Source organism: Salvelinus sp. IW2-2015, linkage group LG4p (assembly GCF_002910315.2).
Source record: "Salvelinus sp. IW2-2015 linkage group LG4p, ASM291031v2, whole genome shotgun sequence".
In the NCBI taxonomy this organism is placed as follows: domain Eukaryota; kingdom Metazoa; phylum Chordata; class Actinopteri; order Salmoniformes; family Salmonidae; genus Salvelinus; species Salvelinus sp. IW2-2015.
This window is the reverse complement of record NC_036841.1, coordinates 1,430,463-1,436,905: the sequence shown is the minus strand read 5'-3', so window position 1 is coordinate 1,436,905 and position 6,443 is coordinate 1,430,463. Positions and strand designations below refer to the sequence as shown.

At 43.6% G+C, this 6,443-nt stretch overlaps 1 pseudogene; it reads right to left on the bottom strand.

Annotated features, from left to right (window-relative positions):
* LOC111958530 (zinc finger and BTB domain-containing protein 16-A-like) overlaps window positions 1–6,443 on the bottom strand; it is a 30,238-nt pseudogene that overhangs the window by 9,751 nt on the left and 14,044 nt on the right.

Below are 6,443 nucleotides of genomic sequence, written 5' to 3'. Positions count from 1 at the left end.
TGTGGATGTGGATGTGGCTGGTGGTGTTGTGGTCTGGATGTAGGTCCGGGTCCTCTATGTGTAGGTCCGGGGGGGGGGTCTCGCTGGTCTGGGCGTTGTGTCTATTGATCTGCTGCTCCTGTGTGAAGTGTTGGGGCTGTGTTTGAGAGCGATGTCCTTTAGTGTCCGGGCAAAGGTGGGCACTGCTGCCTTGTATAGGTGGACCTGGTCATAAAGGCTGTTCAAGTCCAGGGCGGATTGGTGGGCCAGGTAAACATTTGGTTTTGAGGCACAGTCACGGGAAATACTTGCGTTTACCCGCTGTATGGTAGCAGGGTGGAAGTCTTTTCGTGGTAGCAGGGTGGATATAACCACTTGTGCATTGGGGAAAGTAGAAGCTTTTTCAATCACTCTCTTGAGTGCTGTGGCCACCCTTTCCTGCTGTGCTCTCAGGTCGTTTGTGCCTGTGTGTATTATTATGTGGCTAGGTGAACCTAGTTGGTCCTCAGAMAGAAGGTCTAGGGTGCGCTGGGTGTTTGGACACCAGAGTATAGACACACTGTGTTTGGGAAGATTTAATTTAAAAAATWTATATTTCMCGTTTGAGTCCATAAGGAGTACAATCTGTGTCTTCTGTATGTCCTCAGTGGGTGTGGTTGTCAGGAGGGCTATCAGGGTGGCTGACAGGGGGGGAGCTCAGAGGGGGTGAGMTCTCCTGGGCTTGGGGTTCTTCATTTGTCTGTCCCGCTGTGATTTCGAAGTGGTCAGGGTCTGGGGTGGACTGTTCAGCTGTGGTRTCGAGACTTTTGTCGTGATCTGAGGTGGGCTGTTCTGCTGGTTTCTCTGCGGGGGTGGCCACCTCTCCAGTGTGTTCTGTCACACGCCAWCCCCCTCACCCTCTCCTCCAGCAGTCTGATCCTCTCCTCTAGTGATCTGTTCTTCTCCTGCTTTTACTCCTGTTGAAGTTGTCTCACCACGGTCCAGAGTGCAGATATGTCTCTCTCCACCTCCAGCTCTCCGGGTCTGGTTAAGGGGGTGTTGTTGTGCTGGACTGTTGTCTGSGTCTGTRCTGACTGGAGTGTAATCACCTGCTGWTCCAGCTCCACCTGCCTTACCTCCAGTTGGGTGAATTTATCTTTCATTTCAATGAGGGAGTAGTACTCTGTGCTGGGAGGTTGACTTTCTGCTTGGGGTTACCTGTCTGTGGGGTTATATAATGAAGAGGTCTGGTCTGACCTGCTCGGGGTGGGGGTATCTTCTCAAGGGAGAGCTTCTCCTGCTGAGCTATTTCTTTGATTAGTTGAAAGTCCAGCTGAAACTGTTTGGGGTTGCCCTGTACAATACTGTTCCAGACTTATAGAGATGTATATTAGCTGACTCAGAGTCCTCGTTGTCTAGTATCCTGAGTTTCCACCCCTCAGTAACACCCCACCCTCTTAACAGAGGGGTAGTGTGCTACTATAGCACTATGCCATGCCAGGGGATGRTCTGTGTGGAAGATGAGGTTGCTGATGTTCCCATTTTTAAAATAGTCTGCAAAAAGTGTCTCTTGATTTTCCATAAGGAGCTTAATTTTGTGCTCTTTTCGTTTCTTATCATTCTTTACATAAACAGGGTACTATATTTGAATTACYTCTGAACAGCGGGAAGCAGCTTCTAAGGCCTCTCCATTTGGTTSGAGTAGACTGTGCGACTCTCCTGCCATTGTTGGGCTAAAGGGCTTTGATACCTCTCACTTGACACGTCAGTGCTAATTGAAGTTGTATCAAGCTTGGTAGCCTTAACTTGGCATTCAGAGTCCTTATAAAATAATGTAATGTATCTTTCTCCTTGGCTTTTGGAAATAAAATATAGCTTCAGACTTAACATTATTCACTCAGTTCCAGGTTGGATGGTGTTTTCAGGTTTCTGTTGCATTTCAGAGCATTTGCTGTATAGCTTTGGAATAATCATCTTTGGTAGTCTCTCTCTGAGAAAAACACAGACATTTGCTGTTCTGTAGATATTTATTTTGGTTTGCTCTGTCATTTGGGGAGAACTGCAGTAGAACTGACAGGCATTAATGGCAGGGGCCTAGAAGGCTGTGTCTAAGAACACAAACTCATAAACTGGATAAAATAGCCTCAAACATAACACTGGCCATAACGAAGCATTGCTGTCATCAGGAAAGTGAATCATAGCGGAGTTTATTAACGTTAAGTGAACCTAAACATGATAAATTAAGTGAAACTGACTGTAGACTGAAATTAAAAACTCTGGTCTCATGCTACTTCAGTCTAGTGCCAAGAGAGAAGTAGTAGTTCAAGATATTTAAAGATTAAAGGCTTGAGGTTTATGGGAATTGATCTCGTAGCAGCTTTGGATTGTGTGTTAGTGTAGGCGATGATGTTGACGGATATGACAGTGATGATGATGATGAAAACAGTGAAGATGATGAAAACAGTGGTGGTGGTGACGATGACGAAGATGACATAGGACATAGATGCGGTCCTTACCTGTGTGTGAGCGCAGGTGGCGTTTGAGGGTGGTGTGGCTGGGGAAGGTGTGGTCACAGTGGCTGCAGACGTAGCTGTGCATCCCTGCATGGACCTCCATGTGCTGCTGCAGAGCCTTCTGGGTCTGGAACCGCTTGGCACACAGCAGGCAGAACACTGCCATGTCTGTCCCTGGAGACCACACAGACACATTTATTTCAGGACCAAACATACACTCAGTGGGGAAACTGGATCACTCAACTCTGAGCCTGAGCCTGAGTGTTCTGAGGAGAACGCTTCTTTCAAAGAGCAAAGTGTTTCTTCCTAAACTAACCCCCCTGACAGGCGTGAAATACATTCAGTTTGACTTTATACACTTTTCTGATTGACGTTGACTTGGAAGTCATGGTCTTTTCGAGATTTTTTTAAACACAATACACAGGATGCTGGAACTGTCAATCACATAATCAATGCCTTCTCCTTATAGGATGTTAAAAGCGGAATTATTCTCCTGAATCCCCATCAAGCCTGTGTTCAAGCAGCCTCTGAAGTCTTCTGTGTCTGTTTACAGAGAGAGGCTGATAGAAGCTCCACCCTGAACGATGCCTACACTATGAGCTATGTGCTGAATGTTAAGTAGTGATATCAAGCCATTAAAGGCAGGACTGCAGGAAAAACACAATCCTTTTAATCCTGTGTGTGACCTGGCATCACTTTGGGGCTGCTCTCCTGTTGCACTGAGAGTGGAGTGGAATACAGATAGGGAAACACAGGCTACTTTTACTCACACAGGATCTGYGAAGAACCACCATTAAATACACTCACACACATTATACAGGGTTCTTACTTGTTCTTAACACTATTCAATGACTCCTTTGCTTATCCCACWCATGAAAATCCAAATGTGACGTAGGACTGAATAATCAGTTCATCGGGTAATCAATTCCACTGATAATAATGTATGAGTCTTGCAGAGAGGTGGTTAATGTTAGGTTATGAGGTCGGTATTTCTGTCTGCTTGGGTTTAGGATMATTTACAAAGCAGGTCCCATTCCTCACGACTCGGATTCAATCAGACATCTCCAGCAGTGGATCATTAGTAAACAGGAGGCTATGCCAGCGTTTCATTGGAATTCAAGTGGGGTTGCTGAGTTGCATTTAAAATGCAGTCTGATGAGGTCCACTAAATCAAATCATTTGTTACTGTTATTGAAGTGCCTTGAGGCAACTGGCAATTAAATTGGAATTAGTACAAGAAAGAGATACGCCACACTCACACTAAGACAGGAGATTGTCAGACAGTGTTTGGAGTTCAATCAAGTTAACAGACAAGGATATTTAGTGTCAATAATTCCAACAATTTCAGCAATAAATCATAGGATCTCTCTATTGTTGACCGTTTTCCTGCAATACACATGCCAWAAATTCTCCCAAATCTTTCATTTATTTTAGTCATGATTACTCCCAGATACATTTCACTTATTGAACCACTACATAACCTACTCTGAGGGAGTCAGTCAGTATCTTAGTGCCTCACATTACACGTGGTCCTCTTCACAAACGACTGGGAATACACAACGTGAAAGGCCTAGCTTACATCAGGCCTCATTTATAGGATAAAATGTGTCACAAATATTCCGAATATTTCTAAGATTACATGCATCTGTGTTATTTTTATTTTCTCTCTCGTTATTAGATATTGATCATGGGACTTGATGGAATTAAAGTAGGCTATGAGTTTGCTGTGATTTGCCCTAAACRGCACTAGGAGAATTTAGCATTATTTCTAYTCAATAACAAAGAAGAGAGAAGATGAGAGATGTTCTCCACTCCACACAATGCAGCAGAAAGAGGGCCTACTGGAATGCACTGCACCTGTTAACTAGCTTTATTCCAGTGGCCATCTATCTTCACAATAGAAACACAATGTGGTTCGAACCCTCAATGGCCAGATCCATTAGTCATAGGCTCTTCATGCAACTCCTACACTTCCAGGCTTTGTGTAGTAGCCTAATGATCAGGGCTTTTCTCACCCACGGACCACAATGTTTTACCGATGGACAAAAGATCTTCCCTGTACCGCCCCCAGCCCTGACTAGACAGGAAAGCTTCTCTGTTATGTCTCACTGTCCAGCTGACTATCTCCTTTCTTTAGTTTCAGATGTTTTTCTAAAGAAGCAGAGCTCCTCCTCCTCCTCCTCTCCTCCTCTTGACTGGAATGCACCAACAATCTAGGCTAAATAAACATGTATCCTGAAAAGTAAAAAAAATCTTTAGGAACTGCAGAATCCATTCTGTGCTGCTTGACCGTGGGACTAAATGAAGAATAATCTAAGAAAAATGTGTCAAGACGTTCAATCTCAATGCGCCAGCAGGGGGAGTGCTCTCTAATCTTCTACTCCCTCTAGCCAACATGCTGGATAGGACGTCAAATGATACAGTACCATAAGTTACTTCTGCAGTTCTGTATTATTTTCCTCAGAAAATGTTCTCACTCAGTATCATTCCTCAGCTCTTCTCATTCATTCATTCTTGAAATGACCATTCCCATGAGTCTGCATTCTGCCTATTTTGAGCACTAAACCATTAAACAGTATGGATTCATTCTTGTTCTACTTGTCATGTCCTGCTTCTAGACACACAGATGCTCAGTCAATACCCTCTCATCCCACTGCCATGAAAATAATGTGAAACTGTCAAAACAAAAGTTCTCGCTTAACAATGATCTCAGTCCCACCTCCACAGTGACAACTCCTTGAGTAATAGAGTAGTTACCAGAAACAACTCAACTTAATTGAAAGACAATAACAGAAGCACTAATACAAATAGTCCCTTAAAGAAAAGCAGTAGATAAGAGCCAGAGTCAGAGGTGCAGCACATACAGTATGTATCTATGCTGACATTCATTAGTTTGATGACTACCTGCACCAGTGCACTCTGTTAACTTTCACACCTAAACACTTGCTTTCACAGCATCTTTTTCCAGTAGGCTTTGCTCCTTAGTGCAGAGCAGCCTTTCTGTGAGAAAACACTATCTTSAGTAGGCATGCCACTGCCCCCACTGCCCCCTGCTTTCTCACCCTTAACCAGACAAAGGGAATGGGATTTGGTCTTCTGACCTCTTGACCCTAGGTCCTCAATGTGGTAAACACCATGTAATCAATGGTATTCCTCAAAGGCTGGATGGCTGACTGAGCATTGTGCATCTATTGAGTCACACAGGGGAGGGGCCGTGCAGACATTCCACAGAGAAAGATTATTTAACTTCAGTATAGTTTCTCTCAGTAAACTTTMGACAGACAGTGTATACAGAACTAAACTCATTCCAGAGTTCCTATGTTCCAATCTGAAAAAGAGGTGCCAAGAAACAAGACATTTCATAAAAATATTCTATCCAGGAGAAGGGAAGTTCAGCCTGACAGTTKAATTAAACGTCAACCGTTTATCAGATCAGACATCAGATCAGAACATGAMATGGGAGCATTTACATAACAGCCTGTCAATAGTCCAACTAAGGCAGGGAACACAGAGGAAGTGGCTCAACAGACAAAAACATGTCTCTAGGCAACCAGATTGGATCATGGCCCTCCTTGGGGTGAAGTGTTCAAACTAATCCCTCCATTCACAAATAAGCAAAGCCTGTTCCTTTTCTAAAGACTAACAAAAGTTTTCCCACCCTGTGAATCTCACAGTAACCCCACTGCAAATTGAACAAGGGATTGCATAATGTTTATACAGATCTCTGTAATGTTAACCGTCTTTAGGTTTAGTTCACCATAGATCTCCATCTAATCTCATTGGTCTGTGTTAACAGCACGTTTCTGTGCAGGTCTCACCATAACTACACTACAAAGCAACCATGGACTGCTCCTTTAAACCAGTATACAAAAGAAGGTATGAATAGTTAAACCTACACAGTGGCTCTGGGAAATACTGAGCTATGAAGCTAAAGAGTTTAAACAAATTTTCTTAAGATCGTTGAAAGAGTTG